Here is a 26271-nt window from a genome sequence, read left to right as displayed (position 1 = left end):
TTCTCTGACAGACAGACAGACAGACAGACAGACAGACAGACAGACAGACAGACAGACAGACAGACGGTGATGAACAGTCAGACAGGTTAGTAGAAAAGTACAGTTGGTAGACAGACAGATTAGGAAGGTAATCTAATGCACACTCATCCAATTGCCTTGTGTGCAAATGGACTGATACAGGAGCTTAGCCGATGAGGATTTTCTCTCTTTAGTTTTGAGAGTGTTTTTTTTCTCTGCTAAGCAGCATAGCGATACAATCTGCCAATGTATTGTGGTGTCTCTCCACATATGGAATTCCATTAACCTTTCTGTCTTTGTTGGCCAAATGTCAGCATAGTGCATGAAATTGAATTGGTCATTGATTCAGAAGCAGGACAAATCATCTCTTTCTTTCCCTCCTACTTGTGGTTGGTTTGTAGATATAACTTAGCTAACGTACAGTCACTTTCATTGAGACAATAGGTAAAGTTGAGGATGAGACTAATGCTCACATGGCTCCGAGTTTTGCACAAGTCTCTGCAAAACAGATACAATAATTACACAAACCAAAATAATCTTAATAGCGTTTTCCAAACACTGGGTCGGGACGCATGTATGGGTCGTGGACAAATTTTTATGGGTTGCGAGTAAATATCCCTTTATGTTTCGTTTCCTATATTTTGTTTTTTATCATTATTATTTCAAAAGATTTTCAAAAATGCCCCCCCCCCCCCCTAAAAATTCACAAATGTTTATGAATTCAAAACATTTTTTTTTAAAGAATTTCAGAAATAAAATGTAAATAAAATCAAAGAAATTCCATAAATTAGGGAAAAAAATGTATACATTACATTAATGTACTGTATAGCCATGTTGTATCTATGTCCTGTAAGCCCCCTGCTGCACAGTAGTCATCTTTGTGTTTTGCTTGTATTTCTCAAATTATTTGAATACATGTGAATGTACAGTATCCAAATAGTAGGGACAGAAGTCCTGAGCAGAGCGTGCTCTACTGTCATTAGTTTCAGAGAAAGATAGACGGGTGGAGACTCTCAGTGAACAGTGTATAGACGGATTTCCGCGCGACGTCATCACAGAGCAGAATGCGCAATCTGCGCATGCTCGGGGGAAACGAATTGTTGCGCCGTTCACTCTGTTGTTATGTTCGGGAGTTAGCTAGCCATAATTCTGCTATTATAGGCATAATAGGCATAATGCTGCTATTATATACAAACAGATCCAACTTCCAACAAATCATTTTTATTGAGTAAACAAGGTATTACAAACTGCATAATTTAATCTACTTTCATTAAACCCGGTGAAGATCATTTCTTTTATGAATGGACATTTGACCAGAGCTGCTGCGGGTAATGGCGCCCTCTATAGGCTTAGTTGGCTTACCCCCTCCTCTGCGCGGTCATATCCTCTCAATGTTTACAAACATGAAACCCGTCTATTGAAACAGGCCGCACTCACGAGGTGATTTTTCTTTAATTTGTTCCCGCAGCAACAGTCTCTGACAAACAGACGCGCTTCGGCTACTCAGGCCATGAATGTACAGTATCATACTGTAAGCCCATCAGTTAAGCATGCAGGATTGTTCATGTGTTTGCCGTTAAGCTAACATTTTAGCACCCCACCAGTCCGTGTGGGGTGTAGAGAGCATTCACCAACTTTTTCCCACCTTTCACACGACTAATCTCCTGCCTTAAGTCGACTTAAAGTCTGTAGTAGGAGGAGAACAGTTAGGTGTGTATGCCGCTTAAACTGGGGCCACTGCTGAAGAAAAGTCCCCTAATTGCACAGAGGAACTCAGGTATGACTGGAACCAATTTAAGGCGTAATGCCTACACAAACACAATGTTCAAGTCGTGTTACAAACATCCTATGACTCACTGTGTTGAAAGGTGGCTTTCAGGTCTAGGAGCACCAGAACAACAGAGCTATCAGAGTCGGTTAGTTCAAATTTGATTTCAATACTGTGGCTTTGTTTGAAGCCAGACGGAAACTTTCCATGAATGCCATGATTAGTTAAAAACTGTACTGCAACTGAACATAAACTACTTTCTCCAGGACCTTAGACAGAAATGGTAGCTGGGAAATGGGACTAAAATTGGAGAGAATCAAAAGGGTCTAAATTGTTCTTTTTTAAATTAAAGGCTGCACCACAGCATGTTCAAAGGCAGGGGATTTGTAATTGGCCAATTGGACAGCCTTGCCCGGTGGGGATGCCTTAAGGGGGGATGCGTATCCTATAACCTGGAGGGACAATTCTCAAAAATGACATGGAAAAATATTCAGGAATTTAGTTAGTTAGGCCGCTGGCAGTGTGCACACGAAATATGGCGCTGATCTGTCTAGTAGTATGCGAGATTATCTGCAGACAGACACACAGACGATCAATGTTAGCATTGTACTTATATTCTTGTATATTGATGTCATTGTAATGTATAGTATAGTATATTAATGTAATTTAATGTTTTTTATGTCATGTGTTTTGTGTAGTAGGTCAGGTGTAGACCTCAGTAAGGCTAGCTAATGGGGATACTCGTCTCAACTGAACAAATACACATAACCAAAATATATTTTATTCTGAAATTAGACACAAAAAAGAATCTTCACTAGTCATGACATCTATTCCGAAAATAAATGGGCCTTTATTTCTTGCAAGTTACAACTGCATTTCAGAAAATCTACTTAATTGATCTCCAAGGGGAAATTGGGTTGTACCAACATCCAGTAATAGATTATTTAGACAGAGCCACCATAGAAGGGGATATATATATATATATATATATATATATATATATATATATATATACACACACGCACGCACGCACGCACGGACGCACGCACGCACGCACGCATGCTCACACTTACTGTATGCATGCACATTATAGTAAAAAGCTTGAAATCTAAGACTATTTGGAAGTTATTACAACGTAGCTTTAAATCCATTAAATGAGTCATGACGTGCTAAAACAAGTTCAGTTATCTGCCTCCCTTCAAAGTATATCTTTAATAGAAAATATATGTCGATCAGTGTTTCTGGAATGAATCCAAGCTAAAGCTGCTTGTTAAGATGAATATTCCCTGCAGTATGCCCACACTTGTAAAACTAGCACACAATTTTGACAACACAACATTATTAAGACACATTACCATATTTTTAAAGTCTACTCTTGACAAGATGCAAATACGTTTACAAACTCAATGCTCCATAGTTTAGGGAAAAGTAGTTTCAAGCTTCGGTAGAGCATTTTTGGAAATGGATTCAACTTGAATCATTTATTATACTTTGGAATCAACAAGCACCTCATAAAGTTTAAGATATACATGCTTGCCAGCTCCACTGGGGGCACATAAACAAATTCTGACCTTATCGCTCATTCATGAGAGTTCAGTATTGATGTGGAAAGAGGGGTAGCGGAGAGACGCATTAGGAAGATATAGGTCGGGGTTGCTAAACAATAAAGAGCGGTAACAATCCTCCAGCTGAGGGGGGTTGTAGGATCGATGTGAGGGGGATTAGAAGAAGCGACAAGGATGTCAATAGGTCAACACACATAGACACTAATGAAGCTGAATTATGACTTAACTCTTCTGTCTTCTGGCACCCAGCTCCGCTGCTGCTTGCCCCCCCCCCCCACCCTCGACCAGACCTCTACTATGCCGTTATCTTTCTTCTCTCTCTCGTTCTCTCTGTCTGTTTCATTGTATTGTCTTCGCCAGGCAGACTGATTTCTGTGTGAGTGTCTGTGCACATCTAATCTTGGGCACCGGCTGGACTGTTCGGCTGTTGGAGTGTATAGTTTCACTGAAAAGCACGTATTACACTTTAACAACCTGTTGATGATTAAATTAACTGTTTTAGATTTAGTTGACGAAAAGCTTATGATATTTAGTCAACTAAAACTAGACTAAAACTAGAATATTTCAGATGACTAAAATATGGCTAAAACTAAGTGGAATTTTATTCAAAAGACTAAAATGTCAGAGCTATGTCAAAATTAACACTTCTGTGGGCAGCCTTGGGAAAACGCCAATTGTGTACGGCTTCCATACGTAAGTAGGCCTAATAAGAGTGCCCATGGTGCGCAAAAGACAGCAGAAAATATTGAGTACTGAGTACCGACCAAATTCAACATACATGTCATTAGTAGTGTAATTAAATAAAAATAAATAATGGACACGTGTGGAAAAATCCTTTGTGTCTCTTTTGGTGACTCATTTGATTTCGATTGCGTAATGAAGACTGATTCTGATGAAGGCGTTGAGGAGGTGAATTGCTGTCCAGCCTTCAATTGTTATGCAATGGCCCGTTAAGTGAGAGCGGACAGTTCACTTGACAATGTGGGCTAGACCGTGATGCGTTATCGGCACACAAGACAGTAAATGGACAGGGTGGGAAAGAAAGTAGACACGGTGCATGGGCAAGAAGACAGTGTTTTTAAAAAAATGGCTGAGTGACTGTCCCTGCTGGCCAAGCCCCCAGAACCACGGTAGAACAGTGAAGCGGTCGCCTGGTGGTCAAATATGGGATAGCAACACTTCGCATTTAAAATGCTAATGCACGTGCGTATACCGTTTGAAACCCTAGTACGACTGCTCATAACTCTATGGACTACTGATTGGCTCTGATATTGGCTCCGATATTTGTACTTCCGGCAGACTTCCGGGTGCTTCAAACGCCACTGAGCAACTTTCATTGAAATGAATAGCTGGGGGCGGGGCAGCCCGCCCTCTAGATATATTATTTATAACTCTATGCTGCTGGCTCCTGGAGCCGCGCCTACTAAAGGCTCCCGTCCTGTTTATTGTGGCGATGGACCATGCCCTGAGACTCACAATCAGTGGCAGGGAGGAGCCACTGGGTTTCACACTGGTCCCGGGGAACACTTAACGAGTAAATCCCATCGCGATCACCGACCTCGACTATGCAGATGACATTGCCCTAGTCTCGGACACAGTGGAAAAGGAACGGAATTAGCCTGCTACTGGCAGTAGAAATGGAGTGTACGGAGATCGGCCTCAAGCTCAGTGCCAAGAAAACCAAAGTAATGGCATTTAACCCATTAAGACTGGGAACGCATCTGTGTCATTTTTTGATTTCTTTGGCTATTCAAAAATAACAGATATACAAGCTCATAGCGCGGCACAGCTTGTATATCGGGCACACCACCTACGTCGACACACAGCGGCATGACAGCGGACTGCAGCGCTCCAGACCGCGATGCTGGACAGGAGGGAGTGGTGTTTCTCGTGGCTCAAGTTCGCTTGAGACGGCGCGCCTCCGACGCGGTCCATAACTATACTTTATACAAAACACCTACTGAGCCCCGTCGGCCGGTCAGTATCTCTTGATTAGCCAATCAATAGTCTGATTAAACGTGATAATGTCCCATTCATTGCATTGCCAGCATCGGAAATGGGTGCTAATTCGCACTCTCGCATCACATCTTTGTAGCTTATTAAATGCATTAAAAGTGACAACTAATTAATTTCGTACAAGAAATTGCAGAAACTGTATGTTAATAAACGCAGGAAAGCCATGGATGAAAACAGATCTCCGCAGGAGGCAGGAGACTTCATCTTTGTTGTTGCTCTGGTGACGTCCAGAGTCTGTATGTTTCTTAACCACTTAAACCCCATATGGTTGAGCGGAATCCCTCAGGGCTCCACTAGTGTCTTTTCCGTTTTCTGTTATTGTGGGGAAAGCTTTCGCAGAAAATAGCCGATCGACAAGCTCACGACGCATCGCACTGCGGTGCGTCGTGAGCTTGCCGATCGGCTATTTTCTGCGAAAGCTTCCCAACAATACGGATTCTAGGGTTTAAGTTGTTAAAACCATGAACAGTGCAAAGAGTTTATAGACAGGGTTATGTTAAAATGTATGCATTTATGATAGGAAGCATTTTGATTCTCATTCCCCTTATCTCTGCCTTTTCTGTAAGTTCTTCTCTTTTTTGTTAATTTTCTCTTTAGATCTCTACTTACTCTGCCCCCCCCTCACTGCATGTCTCCCTCTCTCCTTTTCTCTCTCTCCTTCCATCCCCATACTCCTCCATCAGAGTTCTCAGGTTCCTTGTAACTGAATCACAGGGTTCTTTATTTCCTTCCAGCTAATATCCTCCAAATGCCCGCCAGGTTCACACACAGACGCACACAGACATGCACACGCACACACGCGCACACACACACACACACACACACACACACACACACACACACACACACACACACACACACACACACACACACACACACACACACACACACACACACACACAGACAAAGGAACATGAGCTCAGACACACCACACACACACACACACACACACACACACACACACACACACACACACACACACACACACACACACACACACACACACACACACACACACACACACACACACACAGGTACACAGTGTCTTTACAGAATTTCAGCTGAAATGATAAAGAGAACCTGAGATTGAGAAGATGTCATTGATTGCAGGGAAAGTGTGTGTGTGCGTGTGCGTGCGTGCGTGCGTGCGTGCGTGTGTGTGCGTGCATGCCTGTCAGTGGGTCAGTGGCTGGCAAGAGTAGTAGGACAAGCACTATAATAACTATAATGATAATTAAGTTAGCGTCCACACTGAAGTACGTAAAGCATAAAGCTATGTAAAACAGTGCATAAAAATAGTCCATTTGTGTCAGAGGGAGGGGGAGAGAGAGATCTCCGCCTCCGTGGTGCTGAAAGACAGGATATAGGATAATCTGACTGATTATTAATTATAAGGAAGTGAGGCTACCTGAGGTAATGCCAGCTAGCCTACCAGCTAGTGTTAACTATTTATAATCGTCTTCTCATCTCCGTCCATAACAAAACCTTCCGAGGGTGAATGAGACTGACTGCATACCAGATATCCATCTGATGGATTTTGATTAGCTGTCAATCGTTCATAAAATCGCACTTAAAGTGATCAAAATTATATTGTTTACGGCTACAGTTGTCGTTATAGTTGTGGTGTGGACTCCACTTCATTAGCATTTTAGCACCACTCTCAGGCCAAACTTTCCATTTGCTGAACAAGTGATCTCAAAATCGAAGTGGCATTGTCATGAAACTTGCTCAGTACATTCACTGCTCACTGGAAAGTGAAACCCAAGCATGTGAGTGACCCCATAACCTATCCCCTAGCATAGCATAGTGTGAAATATTGATATTTTGGCCACGTGGTAATGTGGCTAAAATATCAATATTTCACACTAACTAACTACTACTTAAATTCTAATAGGTTGATCCCAGGATGAACTGTACTGATTTTGGTGACCTAACACTAGCCTCCAGTTGAGTGTAAGGACTTGCGTAGACTCTGCGCGTACCAGTGCGTTTAGACCTTTAGGGCCCTATTTAGATGATGTATGTCTCAGGGTACAAATGCATTGTGGGTATGTCCAGCTCCAATAATGTTAGTTAAACAGCACACACCGCAAAGCGGTTGTATTTGATCTCTGAATTAGAATTGGGTACGTTTTGTGCATCCTATATTATAAATGGCCATTGGGAGGATCGGCAGGCCGGCAGACTATGGCCACCCCACTCTGAGTCAGACATAACCATAAACAAACCCGATACGCCCATATATAGGCATGTATGGAGATCTGGTCGTCCAGAGCCACAGATCCGACCGCTATGCCCATATACTGTATTGTCAACTGTACGGCCTGTACTGTATGGTCAACTATATGGTCAACTGTACGGCCCTCTGGCGTAATCACTGAAAACATGTTTGTTTTCAGAGACGTAAATATACCTCCTTGGCAGGCAATGTGTGGGGAGACTACACTCTGATTGGTCTAATTTATGTTACTAGAGCGCGGCCCGAACACCTATGTCGCACCACAGATCCGACCAATGTGTCTGAGTCATAGTGTCAAGAGCTTTGTCAGAGTACCTCTTGTACCAATCTGCCTGTGTCATAACTGGCCATAACTGGCCATAGCTCTGGAATAGAGGATCGTGACCGGCCATTTTTCTTCCCCCGATTCTACCGGACCCCTGTGCGTGTAATGACCTATCTCCGTGGGGACGGCGGTCACAGAGAATATTCCATGAGTTTTCAAAGGTACAGTAAAGTTTTGCTGGCAAGGGGATGAAAAACAATGTTTTAACTCTTGCAATCAAGAGGTAGTTGCAACATTGCACAGTGTTGTTTAAACTACGGATTCTGACATTTGGAGGAGACACAAACAATATTCTCATTCTTCTTTTTTCTTATGATGTCAGGAGACTTGTGGTAAACAAACGCTGTCTGCTCACTGAAACATCACATGGAAACAAGAGTTAGACCATCTGCACTGGCTGCTGCGGTCAGAATCATGCCTTCCTCTTGTAGCCTGATATCTCCTCGTGTCCAAGAGACATCTTCCAACTTTTTAGTTTTATTCATTTATTAATGGATTAATGAAAAATCATGTGCATGAAAAATAGTTTAGCTGCTGTTTCTGAGCACAATGTTTTTTTTACGTTTTTGGTTGGCTACCTGATGTGGCCCAGATCTTTAAAGTCATACTGTGTAACCTTTTCAATTAAATGAAAGTTATTTTTGATATAATCTTTCTCTGGTATTTTATTCGCAATAATCTTTCCACATAAATGTGTCCCTTCTCTGAACATTACCATATTTTTATTCGCAAGTGTCACTTGCGAGACTCACGAGCAGTTGATTAGACACAGAGCAGTTGATTAATTTTGAATTAAAGGAGAAACTAAAAGACCTGTTACACATGATGTATGAAAAGACCAGCAGTACAACCCGTACAGTACTCCTTGTACATTTCCCACAGCTTATTAGAATAACCACACACGCACGCACGCACGCACCCACGCACCCACGCACCCACGCACCCACACACACTCAAAGGATGGAAATAAGCTCTCAAGCTTTATTGTATTTTATCCTTTTGACAGATACGTAATGCACAAATATATGTTCATGCATATGCATTTTGTCAATAAATTTGTCAGTCAGTCAATCAATCAGTAAATCAATCAATCAATCAACCAACCCACTTAACATACTGTACCAGCAAGGGACCCCAGACTTCCCTTTACCCGGCCACATTATCCAGTGGCATTCACAGGCCCAACGTGGAGATAGTCTACTGTATCCCCCCACCTGGTCCTCAGTCTGTCCCCTGGCTTCCTCCCAGCTGGACGTGCCTGGAAAACCTCCCTGAGGAGATGACTAGGCAACATACATTACTAGATGCCCAAACCACCTTCACTGGCTCCCTTTTATGCAAGGAGCAGCGGCTCTACTCCGGGGTTCTCATTGATTACTGTAGCTTCTCACCTTATACCTACGGGAGCCACCCTCCTGAGGAAACCCATTTTGGCCGTTTGTATCCGCAATCTCTTTCTTTCAGCCATGACCCATATTCATGACCATATCATAAATTGTGGGCAATAAATATGAGTGTTTGTTTATGTCTGTTTGTGTATAGATGCGTGCACCATACATACTCCTGTCCTTTTGTTTGCCTCCATGTACAGTATGAATAGAATAAAGCAAAGACTTTAGAACAAAAAACAGGGAGGAAATTGCCTGCAGTTTTGCAGCTGTTGTTTGAGGTCTTCAAAATGGTGTGCAACAGTCTCAACAATCCCCCCCAACACACACACACACACACACACACACACACACACACACACACACACACACACACACACACACACACACACACACACACACACACACACACACACACACACACACACACACACACACACACACACACACACACACACACACACAGACAATCTTCAGCCATTACTCACCCATCCTTACATTTTACAATGTAGTGCTGAAGCTCCACTCACCTCAAGGCTGTGTTCTGAATGCTGAGCTCTTAAAGTGATTGGCAGGTTCGATTCATAACTGTACTGTGTATAGTATAGTGGGATGAAAAACCCAATCACTTCAAACACCATGTACAGTAAATGTGCAGGAATTTGTCTATTTGGAGCCAATGGGGCTGAGACAGATTCACAGCACATTATGTGCAACATTTCTAAACATCTATTTTGTGTTAAAAGGGGCTATTAGACACATTTTCAACCACCTAATTTGAAAGGAAATGCAAATAATCAACAAAGAAATCCCCCCAAACAGCTAGGTCAGTTTGTCATTGTACTTTTTATACGTCACGTGATGTGTCCTTTACTTGCCTTTGCTGGAGGTTGGCAGTTGGCTTGCCCTCCTTTCATGGGCATCACAGGGGATCCGCACGGACCATAAACAACGGAGAACTGCCATGATTTCCCATTACCTGTGTTTGGGAGTGGTGTTTTGTCTGCAGGATGGGCCTTATAATGGAGTGTAATGAGAGAATTGAGGTGTTTGCAAAGGAAAAGTGCATCACATCAAGAGCCCCCCCACCCCAATCTCTTTTCCCTTTAACAGTGTTTGGCCAGGGGCCACGGCTTCCTCTCTCTCTTTCTCGCTCTCCGTCTCTCTCTGTCTGTCTCTCTTTTTGTCTCTCTCTGTCGGCCTACACTAATAGTGTCAACATCCACTGACACTTCAGCAGATAGCCAGAGATAGGTGGGTAGAGGGAGCAAGCTGTGTGTGTGTGTGTGTGTGTGTGTGTGTGTGTGTGTGTGTGTGTGTGTGTGTGTGTGTGTGTGTGTGTGTGTGTGTGTGTGTGTGTGTGTGTGTGTGTGTGTGTGTGTGTGTGTGTGTGTGTGTGTGTGTGTGTGTGTGTGTGTGTGCGTGTGTGTGCGTGTGTGTTACTCATTTCTCTTCTCTCCCACTCTTTATGTGCTCTAATCACATTTTTTAATCTCTACCCCTGTTTTCTCTACCATCCCTCCTCTGTCCATTTTCTCTCTCTCTCTCTCTCTCTCTCTCTCTCTCTCTCTCTCTCTCTCTCTCTCTCGCTCTCTCTCTCACACTGACTGACTGCTCCCATGGGGCATGGCAGGGTGTATCCTTCCTGTTTTCTCCCCTTGCCCGACCAATGCAATTTTCTCTTTATCAAAGCTTTGATTTCCACAGAATGAGTCGTCCATCCGCACAGATAGAGACCTGCGGGCAGGCAGTGAGGGAGGGAGGGAGGATGTTAGGGGGGGTGGGGGGGGTGGGGGAGGAAGGGGGGGAGAGAGAGGGAGTGGTAAATAAGAAAGAACCCGTGTTTATCTAGACTCCACCACCCTATCTGCAATTGCTACTCTATCTGTCCTCTGCTCTCTCCTCTCTCCATCTCTCTTGTTCATTTTTATTATAATTAGCTTTGTCTCTCCTACTCTCTTTCCGTCTTCCCATACCCTGTTTCTGTCTCTCCCTCCCATCCCTCTCTCACAGACATGGGTCATGTCATCATCAGTGTATTTCCATCACAAGTCTCTGGGCAATTTTTGTCCTCTGCCATTTTCTTTATCTTTCATTCATTTGGTTTTATTTCATTATTATTTCATTTCATTTTATCTTTAGCCAGGTCTGTTTGCTGTCCCTGACTGGCTTTTAGCTGAACTAATTGGCTGCAAAATTTCTCTTAAGACACCCACAAAAACCTTGCAAATATAAATTAAAAAGCTCTCCTCTTTCTCCCGCTTTCCATTGAGACAAATTTCATAACTTCAAAAATACTTTTAATGACATAATTAAAAAGCCATTTTGGGGCGTCTAACTCTGTCTATACCACTCCCTTTTTTCTCTCTCTTTCCTTCCTTCTCTCCTTCCCTCGCTCCCTCCTCCCTCCAAACGTCCTTCCATCCCTCCCACTCAATTTTGCTGATGGAGGAAAAAGTTCCTCGTCTGTCCGTAATGAGGGTGAGCTCATAATAAGCATCTTGTGTTGTCTGTGCTGTCCTGTGTGGGTCTCTGTGTGTCTCCACTTGGATCTGTTGTGTAACATCGCTCATGATGATGAGGAGGATAATGATGATGAAGGGGGGGTGTGGCCATGCAGGGAGACAAGGTAGTTTATGATGTAGATACAAATGGTTGCTGTCGGGTGGAAACCTAAAACCGTTCCTAATATTTTGCGGTGTAGATTGGCTATTTTCATAACTTTTGTGCGTCACTCTTGTACTCGAAAAACACAAGTGCGCAGATCCCTGCCAGACCGGGTTGCCTACCCAGGCCCTTGAAATTTGTAATTTTTTCATAGCCAATTGGAATCTGCAAAATCTGACTGATACATATTGATGACATGACTCCAAAGATAATGTACCCATTTAGTTTAGTTGCGAAAGGAACTACGTGAAATGGCAGAACATGTAGTTCGGCACAAATAGCCAGGGCCTATATGTGGAGTTGCACATATATGATCCAAGGACTCCAGGGGAAAAAATATTTTGGTTGTACGACCTACGGTTCAGGAGTTATGGGCCGTGCATGTACATGTACAAGCACAGGTTATTATTTAAATCCAACCACTCCTGCTTGGCTGTCGGCTCAGACAAACAACTCTCTGGGTACAGCAGGTGTTATGGAGCCGTACCTGAATAAACCAGACAGGGACTCGGGCAACTGGAGGTGACTCCCTCCACTGTGTGTGTGTGTGTGTGTGTGTGTGTGTGTGTGTGTGTGTGTGTGTGTGTGTGTGTGTGTGTGTGTGTGTGTGTGTGTGTGTGTGTGTGTGTGTGTGTGTGTGTGTGTGTGAGAGAGAGAAATAAAACAGACCAATCTGTCATTGAAGAAAGACCATAATGGGTGAGGTTGAATAATATAATACAGCAGCACCTTCCTTCCAGCAGCTGCCCTGTGTTCCTGTGTGGTCCTGTTGAGTCATCACACACAAAGAGCTCTTTTCCATGACCATTCTGAGGCCAAAATGTGTCCGTGCCGCGCCGTCCCGTGATAGAGTTATGTGACTGACTGGATATCATTTGAGTCCCTTTGAAAAACTACAGTGTAGTTTTATTGGTGGGACAACAGCATCTACCCTGAAGCATGAAGTTGGTTGGATTGGTGGTTGTCCAGAACTAACAATCCGACATATATACAGTACCAATATATAGATATACAAATATATAGTTATGCCAATACAGTATACTATTATACTTAGGGCATGCGGTATGCGGGCAATACTTAGGGCATGCGGCCCTCACACCTACATCGCACCACCTACCAATATATCTGAGTCATATAGTGTCGGGGGCTTTGTCAGAGTTAGAGGCTTTGTCAGTACGTGTCATCAATAGGATGTCCTACTGACGTCATAGACTAACTTCCAAGTACTATAATGGACTGCACTAAGTGCTCTGACAACGGCATCTGGCATGCCTATATCTACAAATACATCTGTGTGTGTCTGTTCGTGTCCCCCGCGTGCCCCCATCTCAAGAACTGTCCGACTTTGTTTGTATATCACCAAGAACCAGAGGGGCGGGGATGTGCCAAGTGGGAAGTGGTTGTCCAGAAATCTATACTTATCTATAAATCTGCAAATCTCCATCTCTGTTAGTCTGTCTGTATCCCCTTTATGCCTATGGAGATCTCTGTATCAGTCTGTCTGCCTGTGTCCCTTTATGTCCATAAATGTAGATCCCTGATGTCATCACGGGTATTACATAACCGGAGTGGCACGCATCCCCAATGGGTATCGTTCCCCACAAGCTTTGGCCTACTATTACTAATGACATTAGGCTATAAGTTACTGTCAAGTCAATTGCATGTTGTACAAACTGAAAAGTAATGCCATATAGGATGAGATTTACACAGAACGGTGGTGGAGCTGTTTTTTGTTTTGTTTTGTTTGAGAATGAGATTAGCCCAGGAAAGAGACGGGTGTGATATTGTTACCGATGTAACAATATCCATGAGATGTAGAAAGACAGAAAAGACAGATATTAGTCTCAACCCACAAACACTATATACAGGTTAGGGGAAAGGTACCTGAATATTGTGACTTTTGTTCAGTTGAAGATTTGTAATCTTTTGTCAAGCATTACGGTTGGGCATAAATATAGAGATTTGTTGATCAAACCACCCAAAACTTATTTTCAATAGCGTACTCATTTGGTAACTCTACATGTCTGTGGTTTCAGGGCGGCATTGCATTAAATTAGTTGCTCATATAGATCATCAGTGACAGTAACTTTTGTATGAATATTGTTCATGTTTGTGGAGTTATTTTTTTCAGTATAATCCTCAATTCCTAGTGTTAATTTAAAATTAGATATTCCAATAGGCAATAGGTGCCCTTGTGAAATTCCAGCCCCTGCCTCTCCAAATCCCTCTGGACGTCCTTGTCCATATGACAGACAGAGCCGCATGGGTTAAAATATACAGAAATATATCATAAATAAAATACCCTGACCACGCAGATCCCTATAGTTTTGCTTTGGGGTAGAGGTGCTTTGCTGAGTCCCGATCCACTGTTTAGAACCTGATCTATTTACCTGAATAGCCTGTAATCAACCATATGATAAGATGCAGCTGAGTTTCTATAGGTGACAATGACTGTATTCTTCTATGAATAATTGTGGATTCAGACATATCATTTATTATTGTCTCTCTCAGCTGTCTGTGTTTGGAGCAGCCTTTTGTGTTGACTCTCAGATGATTAGTGCTGTCCCACTGAACTAATCATTGAATACCTGCGTAAGCCCTCCCGCCAGATTGGTTTGGCCATGGCTGAGCACGGTTATGTAACCATGCCGACTGAGCGCCAAACACCGCCAAACTTGTGCGGAAATGGAAAGGTAAATGGAACGGTTATAAGTCTTTCTATGGTGCCCAGGAAAAGCCTTAAACCAGACACAAGCTTGCACTTTGCACACGCAAGCGCACACACACACACACACACTATATATAAAGTATATATATATATATATATATTTGTTTTCACATCACAGAGGCCTAGGGGTGGTTACTGGATGTGTGCCAGGGTAAGAGGACAATGTACCACAGAGCGTGTGATTGAATGTCTAAAAAAAGATAGCGTTGTGAATGGTTGTGCTTTTGTGCTGTAGAAGACATATGTTGAAGCGTCAAGGTGAATGGAGGTAAAGTGTGTGTGTGTGTGTGTGTGTGTGTGTGTGTGTGTGTGTGCACGCGCATGCTTGCGTGTGTGTGTGTGTGTGTGCGTGAGTGCATACGTACATACAGTATGCACTGATGAAGAACCGTGTACCGCAGTGTTTCCCGTGTCTAGAGGTTAAAATAAGATGAAACAGGAAGAGGACGAGGAAACCATTCCAACAGGATGTGCTGACCCACACACACACACACACACACACACACACACACACACACACACACACACACACACACACACACACACACACACACACACACACACACACACGCACGCAGTCACACACACACACGCACACGCACACACACACGCACACGTACAATAGGTAGACCCTCTCTTTGACTTTCAGGAGTCAAAGTTAGCATGTTGTGGGACATGAAGTGATGTGTGTGTCAGAGCCAACATCATGAAAATAAATGGACAGGCTCTGTCACAGCATCAATTAATCTGACTATCTCTCTCGTTGCTCGTTCACGCATATCTGTCTTTCCATCTGATTTCTCCCTCCTCCCTTTTTCTCTGACACTCTTACTCCTTTTGTGTATCATCTCTCCTTTTCTTTCGCTTTCTTCAGTTCCGTCTCATGCTTCACTCTCGATCCCTCTACCACTGTTATGCTGCTTTTGCATTGCCTTTATTAGCATTTTATTCAACCTATTTTAGGTACTCTCACTTTCTCTCCCTCTGTTTTGTTTATCTCTCTCTTTCTTTGAGTTTATTCCTCTCCTCCATCCTAACTCCATCACTCATCCTCTGCTTCCTCTTGACTCCCTGTGGAATCGTCTTTCTGTCCTCTCCTCTCTTCTCCCTCTCTTTTGTCTCTGTCGTTCACTCATTATCTCCCGCTCACTCCTTGCTCTGTCAGTCTCTGATGTATTGCTGTCTCTCTCTCTTCCCTCTCTCTTGCTGGATCTGTCATTCTCTCTCTCTCTGATCCGTTCCTCTCGCTCTCTTTTTCCTCTTTGTCTGTCTGTAGTTATGACATGACCATTTTTGGCTTCTGAAATGACTAATCGCTATCGCAGCTCATCAGACTGCTTCTCTGGTCCCCGCTGCACAGGCATGTGTGCGTGTGTGCGTGCTTGCGTGTGTGCATGTGTGCGTGCATGTGTACCAAGCCTAAACAAGGGATTTAGACGTGACGGCCATTAGGAACAGCCAGGGCCAGCTGTTGCTCCTCTATCTCTCTCTCTGTCCCTTCCTCGCTCCCATTTTCCTCGCTGTTTCTCTACAGCTGTCTTTCCCTTTGATTCTCTAACTTTCTTACTCTCCCCTCTCTCTTTCCCTCTCTTCTCATATTTTCTGTCAATCTGTCTGTTCATCTCCTCCTCTGTCTCTCTCTCTCTTTGTCTCTTCCTGTCTTCATTATACAAATGCCATGCTGTGGAAAGCCCTGCCGTGTGTGTGTGTGTGTGTGTGTGTGTGTGTGTGTGTGTGTGTGTGTGTGTGTGTGTGTGTGTGTGTGTGTGTGTGTGTGTGTGTTAGGGCATTCACGAATAGTGATTTTTAGTATTCGAATTATTCGACCTATAAGTATTCGAATATTCGATTAATCGATTTGATTACAAAAAATAAAATAATAAAAAAATAAAAAATAAAAAAAATAAAAAGTTTTTTTTTTTTTTTTTTTTTCAATGACATTGATGACTGGACTCAAGGAATGCGAGTTGACGTCACACCAGAGCTCACAGCTGCGTGTCTGCTGCAGAAAAGCCACTAAAAAAAAAAAAATCAAAAATCAAAAAAAAAAAAAAAACTTTTTCTTTTTTTTTTTTTTAAATCGAATAATCGAATAGTGGTTTGATAGTCGAATAGTCGGTTTGATAGTCGAATATTCGAATATTCGATTATTCTGTTAATGCCCTAGTGTGTGTGTGTGTGTGTGTGTTTCATAGACCTACATGTTGATTAGCTGGGCCTCCCCACTTCCTCTGTTTGTTTTCTTGTCATTAAAGCTATGTTCAGATATGGATACCGTTACCTTTCCGGGAAACTAATTAACATAAGTTGCCGGAATAGGCAGCAGGAGAGGCGTTCTCACATGCCCTATTTTACTATACAGTTTGCGGTATGTACCGTTCTCATTCTTGGCGCAATAGTTGGTTACATTACTTGCTACTCACATGAGATATGACTGTAAGCACGCAGACTAGGCATTTGGTGATGAGAATTATCAATATAATATCCATGATCCATCCATCTGCAGGGCTGTAACTTCCATTGAAATAAAAAAAAGGGGGGAGAAGAATGGTTTTCTGCTGAGGAAACGACAATGAAAGCGACCATTTACAATCATAATATTAATGTGATATGATCATCATTCATGATCACAGGGATGCGGGGGTTAACAGAGGTGGACTGCTGCTCCTACAGCCTAAAATCTCCTCATTCTTGTCCACAGTGACTCCAAACATATCTTGAAATATCAACTCGCTTGTTCTTTTATGTTAAACAGCCCCTTAATTAAAGCATTGAGTACAGCTGTGTGGTACACTCTATCTCTCACTATTAACTCTTTCACTGCCAGGAACAAATTAATTAATTCCTCTGTCTCCGGTCCCCTTGCCAGCGAAAACGGCGATTTTACTGTGCCTTTGAAAAATCATGGAATATTCTCTGTGACCTCCGTCCTCATGGAGATCGGCTCATTACACGGACAGGGGTGTCGTAGTAAAGGGGGGGAAATGTTTTGCCGGTCGCGATCCTCCATTCCAGACCTATGGCCATTTGAACGTGGCTTGTTTTTTGAAAAAAAGCAGAGAAAATTTAACTTGTATAAATCCTTTAGCATGAAAGGTGCCTATATATTTTTTTTGTGATCACGTGATTTCTGGGTGTACTCTTCTTCGGTGGTGCTTGGATGGCACTTTTAAAAACAAGATTCGTACATACCCCCCCCCCCCCTGGCAAATCCTGACAGAAGAGAAACGAGGAACGTGAAGAAGGCATGCACAGTTTATGAGAGAGAGAGAGAGAGAGCAAGCTGTTTCAACGTGCCTCTCCTCCTGTTTTTTGGGTCATTTTTTGGGTCAGAATCGTTCATAAATAATAGCGTTCTTCTATTGCTACATTTCCATTGCTACAGTACATTCCAATTCTGATAATGAAATACATTATTTGATGTGGAAACGGTGGCTCTTATGCTGTTATTTGGCCAAGCTTTCTGGGGCCATGTTATGGTTAAATCAATTATTATTTTATGTACATTGAATTACCTTATCCCCTGCCAGATTCATATTTAGATCTTAGTTGGAAAACTGCCATAATGGCATATCATCAGAGTGTTCAACTGTTGAACACACTGTTGAAAATACAGAATATGCAAACAACATGATGCTGCCGGCATGGTGTTCACACTTGCTTTCCGCAAACACTTTTCCCTCAATGTTGTAGCTCCCAAGCAGGCATAAATGCCGAAACAAGATTGCGTCACTCAAACTTCAGTACACGTTCACACATGACACCAAAATCCAATATGCCGACACATCTGAACAGGGCTTAAGTGAACAGCAAGGGAGAAGACAGAAGAGGGAGATCACCCAATTGCACCAGCCAGTCACACAATGTACACAGTCAGCAAGTGAACCAGTCAGATATTCAGTCAGTCAATGGGCCAGTCACTCACTTGTCAGCTAGTCCTTCAGCCGGTCAGACAGGCAGCCAATCTGTCTGACAATTTACCAGTCAGGTGGTCAGCCAGCCAGCACACTTGAATCATTGTTTCAAGTTTAGTTAGTTTGTCACTTGTGCAATCAGCCAGACAAACAGACAATGTTGTCAGTCAGTCAGTCGGTCAGTCGGTCAGTCGGTCAGTCGGTCAGTCGGTCGGTCAGTCTGTCTGTTACAGACAGACAGACAGGGATGGACAGACATTCGTTCCTTTCTGACTGGAGGTTCAGTTAGGTTTACAGCTGTGGGATTACGCAGGGATCAGGCTGAGGATCAGAGCTACTAAATGAGGTATCACTTAATTAGATTGACCCAGCAGTTTTGGAACGGCAGCTTTCTCAGCTAGAAGAATAATGTATGCTTTGAATTAATATATTTAATTAATTAATTTAACCTAAGTAAATGTAACAATTGAGTGGATTTGAGGAATTGTGGATTTGCTCCACCAATATTTACATTTACAATTTACAATTATGAAAGAATATTTAAACATAATATTTCACATGTGTGAGTTACATCAAACAGATATCAACATCAGACAACAGACAGTAATTCACAAACATTTACAAGATTATTGCAAGAATGTTTAGTGCATGTACATCTGTCAGGGTTAGAGAGTATTTTAGAGAGTCCTTTTTACAGTAGAGAAAAAGCTGTTTTTAAGGGACCCATTGAGTGATGAGCAGGGTGAGAAGGGTTAGAGAGGGTTAGCTCTTTTGTTTGTGCGTTTTTAGTGATCCAACTGATGGAAGAAGGATGTCAATAGTCTTGGGTGATTTATTGACTATGTGCTGCAGTTTTTGCGTGTGACTGTCTGAGCTGTGATGAAACTGTTATGGATGAGGTGAGTATGAGTATGCTCTCTGTAATGGCTGTTTAGCACAGAAGGAGGATCCTTTTTGTCTCCGCCAGGCCGAAGGCATGGCGAGAGAGTATGTTTTACCCTCCGTCCGTCCTTCCGTCCGTCCGTCCGTGTGTGTGTGTGTGTGTGTGTGTGTCCTGTCTGTGTGTTACCACTTACCAGCTAATCTCCGGCACCGTTGGTCCGTTCGCTCCGAAACTGTGCACACACACTCCCTGGATGCCAATTCAGAACCTCTGCCCCAATTTTTTCACATGGGCCTGTTATAGCGCCACCAGGAGGCCGATTTGTGCAAAACACATTTTTTTACATTACTCCTACAGATTTTATCCAAATATCATGCAAATCAGTACACAGTATCTCTATAGTCATGTGATCAACACGGATCTGTCCGATTTCCCAAATTCCATCCTGATTGCCTATGGTTGGCTTCCAAAGTTTGCAGGATTGGTCCGTTTTGAACAAAATGCCTCAAACTATGCATGCAGCTTGCGATTTCCGTGAAATTTCACACACACATTCCCACTAGGCCGAGGAAGAAATGCCACCCTTTTCACATTGGCCTGTTATAGCGCCACCAGCAGGTCTAATTTAGCAAAACACATTTTTGGAACAAGATGCCTCAAATCATGAATGCAGTGTCTGATTGCCGTGAAAGACCTAAGAATAAATGGCACCCTTTTCACATTGGCCTATTATAGCGCCACCAGGAGGCCAGAATAACGTACCTGACCTGGCGGAGACCTGTGCTCCGAGGAGCACTTTTTCTAGTTTTTACTTTGAATTTCTTCCAACTGTCTTAGGAAAAAAAAGGCTTTGATGGGCTTTTTTGGTAACATAGTTGATTTGATGAAATTTGAATGAATCAGTGGTAGTTATGGGTTCTCCTGAGATTTGTATAGGGGTTTTGTACAATTAATTACTCACCTGCTGCAGCGGAAGAGAACACACTTGTTCCTTAGGCCTACACTTTGTCTACAGTAGGATACAAGAGCATGGTTTGTTCGTTTCCATATCATAAGTATGGAGTTTTACCCCAAGTCTGTGTTTATATTCCACGTCCATTTTGTATACACACAACGCAACGCACGCTTGAACGTCAAGAGGCCTCAATAGAAATCTGTTTCCTCTAAAAACGGCACGCATTTCAAAATAGTCTATTTTATCTATACTATTAGAATTTTGTAATGTGATCAGTCCAACACTAGCCTGACACTCAGCCTGAATTTTCATTTCGTTTCACTCCATTATTCAGGCTGAAAGCCCTCTCATTGCAGCCGATTTCTGAGATGGGGGCGTGGCCAAAGTGGGACTCTTTGGCAATTGGTTCATATTCGTCGTACAGATTTTCAACCGAGAAACACCCGCCTTCGACAGCGCCACCAGACCCTGAATGCGAGGCAAAAGATTCAGGGGGTGGAGCCAAACTACTGGAAATAGAAGTAGCCTCATTGAAAGTGAAACTACATCACACTATTAGGAAGAAATCAGCTGAAACGTAGATGTTTAGGGGGCCCCCCTGCCTCGGGGCTCCACGCAATTGTGTGGTTTGCGTAGTGCCTAAAACCGCTACTGCCCACAAGCAGCAGGGGGAGAGTGCGGGTGTGGGGCATTACCACACTGTTACTCCCTGTGAAGTCCCACTGGCTACACACTGCTAATACAGTGATCAGCAATCTTAGGCATGCATGCCAATATAAGTTGTGGCTCCAATTCGGTTCTCGGACTTGACTCCAAAGTTGATCTTTTATGGTATTCTTTCTTGATCAAGCTGGACAGCTTTGATAGGCAAGAATAGGATTCATATCTGATAGACTGGCTGAATTCACAGGATTTGAAAATGCAACTGATTAAGCTGAAGCGTTCTACACTGTGGGTGACCAAGTTTAGGCCACAGAGCTGCAGAAACAGCTGGAATTCACAGTCATTCAACATCCAGTAACCTGCATTTTGACCTGCTGTACATCCTTACCTCAGAAATTCAGTTGTCTCAGGAATATTGCATTGGCTTTGCTAACTTTCCAACATAACTCTGTGAGACGATATTATCACACATGAAGTCGTTTGACAATTGACCACGCAGTCATGTGTTTACTAAATACAACCCCCGGATAACAGTATTCGGCAAAGGAAAGCCGGGCACGGTATGTGCTTTGTATTCCCACCTCCGGACATGCAGCTTAGGCTTAAAATTGCACTGTAAGAAATGTGAGACTTAATGTGACATTGCAATGAATATGGCACACTGGAAAAGAAGAAAAAGAAATACTGTTAAAAAGGTTACTGAACCCTACTGTAATTTAATCAAACCACATTTCCTGTGGCATGTGTGTGAGTATGTGGCGTGTGTGGGTTCATGTCTACGTGTATGTGTATACATGTGGATGCATTAGTGTATGCGTGCACACTTCTGTGTGCAGTGTACGGTCTGTGCATAATATAGTTGGTGCGTGCATACTAACTGTATGCATCTATTTTTGTGTGCACGTGTGACTGTACATGCACTGTGTTTGGTAAGTGCGTGCATGAGGGAGTCTGCATGTGACCTTCGTGATTCCACTAGGGACCAAAATTTTCAGCACAGACCTTTCCTTTGAACCCCTGAGGCTGAGCGAGAGAGAGAGAGAGAGACGAATGGATATACTGTAGAGAGAGGGGAAGGGAGAGAGCAGAGACATAGAGAAAGAAGATCACATGCGTCCATCTCTCATTTCTATTGACCAAGCCTATTGACCGCGTATAAATATTTCATCCTCACAAGCGCCAAGGGATTTCTCTTTACCTATTTGGCCAGAGGACCTTTCTGAACCCCACACAGACTCAAAACAAAAAATGCAATCCCTATACAATCCAATACTACAATACTATACAATATATGCGGAGAAAGAGCTGAGGGGAGAAGAGGGAAAAGGAAGGCAGGAGGAGGGAGGAGTAGTTCAAGGTTTTGTTTTTTTGGCCTGGTGCATGAACTCCCCAACCTCCGGGAGACCTCGGGAGCCCAGCGGCACACCAGCAACGGCCGCTCTGATTGGATGGGAGAAAGAGGCCTCCTAAAAGGAGAGGAAGTGTGACCTGCTCATCCAGTGGTCCTCGCAATCACTCTATCTCTCCTCTGTTCGTTGTTTTGGCTCCCTCCATCTCTCACTTTAAACCTTCCCCTCTCTTGTTGCCTCTCTCTCGTCGCCTCTGTCGTCTTTTTTGCCCCAATCTGCCCCTTTCTTTCTTTCTTTCATTTCTCTCTGATACGTCCCTTCATCTATTCATCACTCCCTCCCTTGTGTTCCCCCATTGTTCTCTCTCTCTTTCTGACTGTCTCTCTGTCTCTCTTTTTTCTCTTCCCAAATCACCTCCTTCTCTCCTAGTTTCTTTCCCCCCATATTTTCCCTGACCTCCTCCCATCTTCCTCCCTTCAAACTAGCTCCTTGTTTCTCTCTACCTACAGTATGAGTACTTTATCCATGCCCCCCACCTCCTTAATCCTTGCCCCTATGTATCCCCTCTCTCTCTCTCTCTCTCTCTCTCTCTCTCTCTCTCTCTCTCTCTCTCTCTCTCTCTTCCTGTCTTTGTCAAAGTCCTTGCACTCTTCCAGGAATTCTCTCACTGGAAGTGCGGCTTTCCTGTCCATCTAGCACCTTGCTTAACCTACACACACACACACACACACACACACACACACACACACACACACACACACACACACACACACACACACACACACACACACACACACACACACACACACACACACACACACACACACACACACACACACAGGGTGTACTGTACTATGTGTTGTCTATAGTGCACTTAGACCTTTAAGCGGTGTGTCATGGGGTGGCCGAGTAAAAGGATGTATATTTGATGACCAAGCTTCTGTGAAACATCCACCTATGACTCATATCCACTTTCCCACGTGTTTCCACTGTTCACCAGTTAAGCTCTCACGCTAAGAAAATCTCACAAGGCATCGCATCGTGATACATTGTGACCTTGTAATTTTGCTATTTGTGAATGTTTCTGCCTATAAAGGGAACCCAAAATATGGACGCCATGTTGAAAGTGCTTAACACACCTTCGCCTTGAAGAACAAACATCCTTAGATTTCATCTATCCCATAGCCCTAATCAATCTCAACTATCTTCTTATCCATCACCCTGTCTGTCCACCCTGTCTGGCTTTGCCTCTTTATTTAATTACATCAACGTTGCACTTTGCTGTTTACTCTAGATAAGAGTGACTGCTAAACGCCTTCATTTTTAGTTGTAAACTCTGCTGTTTTTCTAGAACATCTGACTAACACAATCTTTTTTTCAATTATCATTATTAGGCTATACTAATCAATATCGATTGCTCCAAATACTGTTGATTCTACTAATGCTGTACTGTAAATATTTTTAACACATAATATTACAAGATGTACTCGCTTGATAACGCTCAGTTCACCATATCTCAAAGTGAATTGTTTCTAAAGAACTGCCCATTTGTTTTAAGTTGAGAAATTATGGTGACTTAAAATATATTCCATTGCAGTCATCTCTCCAGTCAGTTGAAGATAGTTCGATCTATCAATTATTTCTTTGTGCACGTCGATGGAGTATTGATTATATGTTTGCCAGAGGCCTCCTCCTATGTGTCATTACACATACATAAGCTATGTGAATCTCAGCTGTGTCCATACATGTGAGACAATTAAAAGGGACAGGAAGTTGACCTCCCACTCACATTCAAAAGAAAGAAAGTGTGTACAGTCACATGTGATCTCATAATAAAAGTTACAGTTTTGTAAGCAAAGGTCTCAAGAAGCATGTGTTACCGAGAAAATTAGGAAAGAATCGAAATAGATAGAAAATAGAAAATATGTTTACAGGATTTGGTAAACACCAGTATTCTCATGACAAAAAGTTTTAGCATTTGCTCTATCTCAGGTACTAATATACACAGTTTGTACTAGTACACTGTTTGCTTCAGTTAATGCTTAAAATAATGAAGATATTTGTTATCTCTGCATTTGGCCGTAACCAAAATGGGGAGCCTGAATAGATAAGCAGAATTGGAATCTATAAAATCCTAACGATACCCATCCCTACCCGTGCGCGCACGCGCGCACACACACACACACACACACACACACACACACACACACAGACACACACACACACACACACACACACACACACACACACACACACACACACACACACACACACACACACACACACACACACTATATGAGTCTTCCAACTCTTGTCTCCTCCGAATGTGATGCTTAAGGGCATTCACCCATATATGATTAGAATCATCAGTCTAAAGAGCTGAGCTAAGTTTCCTTCCACACTTGATCAGCAGTGCATAGAGACACACCACTACACTAGACACCACACACACATTCTAATCTATAAACACCCCACTACTACACTACAGATCGACTACACACCTATTACATTATGTAATACATCACACACACACACACACACACACACACACACACACACACACACACACACACACACACACACACACACACACACACACACACACACACACACACACACACACACACACACACACACTACAGTACACTGCACACCTACTGTACCACACACTCGGTACTCTACTCACAAACTCATACCCTAAATAATCAATCCCTTAGAAAGGAGACATCACAGGGGTGCCAGGAGTGTTTTGGAGGTGAATAAAGTGTCAGGCAGAGGACAGTGTCAGAGTGATGAATATGAAGGTGGAAATCAAAGGTTTGATTGGTAGGTACGGTGTCACAGAGCAGTGTGGAAGAGACAGATGATGGTTGATTTCGTGAAAAAGATGGTAATGGATGTGGTCAACACGTATTCAAAGAAGAGAACTTACACAGGGTGACGTATAAGAGTGGAGACACGTGCACAAAGGTAGTGTCAATCTGAAAAAGAAAGTGGACTGCAAATTGATGGAAGGTGGGAAAGTAGCTATAGGCAGCATCGGACGGGGATGACTTTGGAGATGGAAGACCGTTGCGTAAAGTTTAAGCAGGGGTTAATATAGGCACTGTGGTAGTAAAGAGTTGCCGGATGACTGGGGCACTACTGCAGAAGTGGTGAGGGAGACATCTAGGAAGGCACTTGGTGTGTCATCTGGACAGAGTGCAGACAGTAGTGCAGGAAAGTGTACAGAGGAAGAGGTTGGTATTAAATAAGTGAAAGTGAAAGAGAAATGAAGAAAGTAGACAGGAGAGAGGTGGAGAAGGCTAAGGAAAGGTGCCTAATCAGTTGTATGAGAGGTTGGAGAAAAGGACTTGTACCGATTGTCTAGACAGAGGGACCGAACTGGAAAGGATGTGCCGCAGGTTACAGTGATAAAGGAGAGAGATAGAAGGTTGGATGGTGTAGGTAAGGGGAATAAGAAAGTGCAGTGAATTAGCAAGGACGAAGTGGGGCAGCTATGAAGAGGATGACATGTGGAAAAGCGATTGGTCCAGATGACATGGAGGCATGGAGATGTTTAGGAGTGATGGTAGTGGATTTTTTAACCAGATGTGTTAAACACAATTTTGGAAAGTGTGAGGATGCCTGAGCAGTGGAGAAGAAGTGTGCTGGTACAGATTTTCAAGAATAAGGGTAATGGGCAGAGCTTTAGCAACTACAGAGGTGTAATGTTGTTTAGCCACAGCATGAAGTGACAGTGAGGTGTGGGGTAGGATAGATGGATAGAGACACACGGCGGACCACAAATTCA

This window comes from Gymnoscopelus microlampas (genome assembly GCF_963454915.1).
Source record: "Gymnoscopelus microlampas genome assembly, chromosome: 4".
Lineage (NCBI taxonomy): Eukaryota > Metazoa > Chordata > Actinopteri > Myctophiformes > Myctophidae > Gymnoscopelus > Gymnoscopelus microlampas.
The sequence above is the reverse complement of the archived record's forward strand: the minus strand, read 5'-3'. Positions refer to the sequence as shown.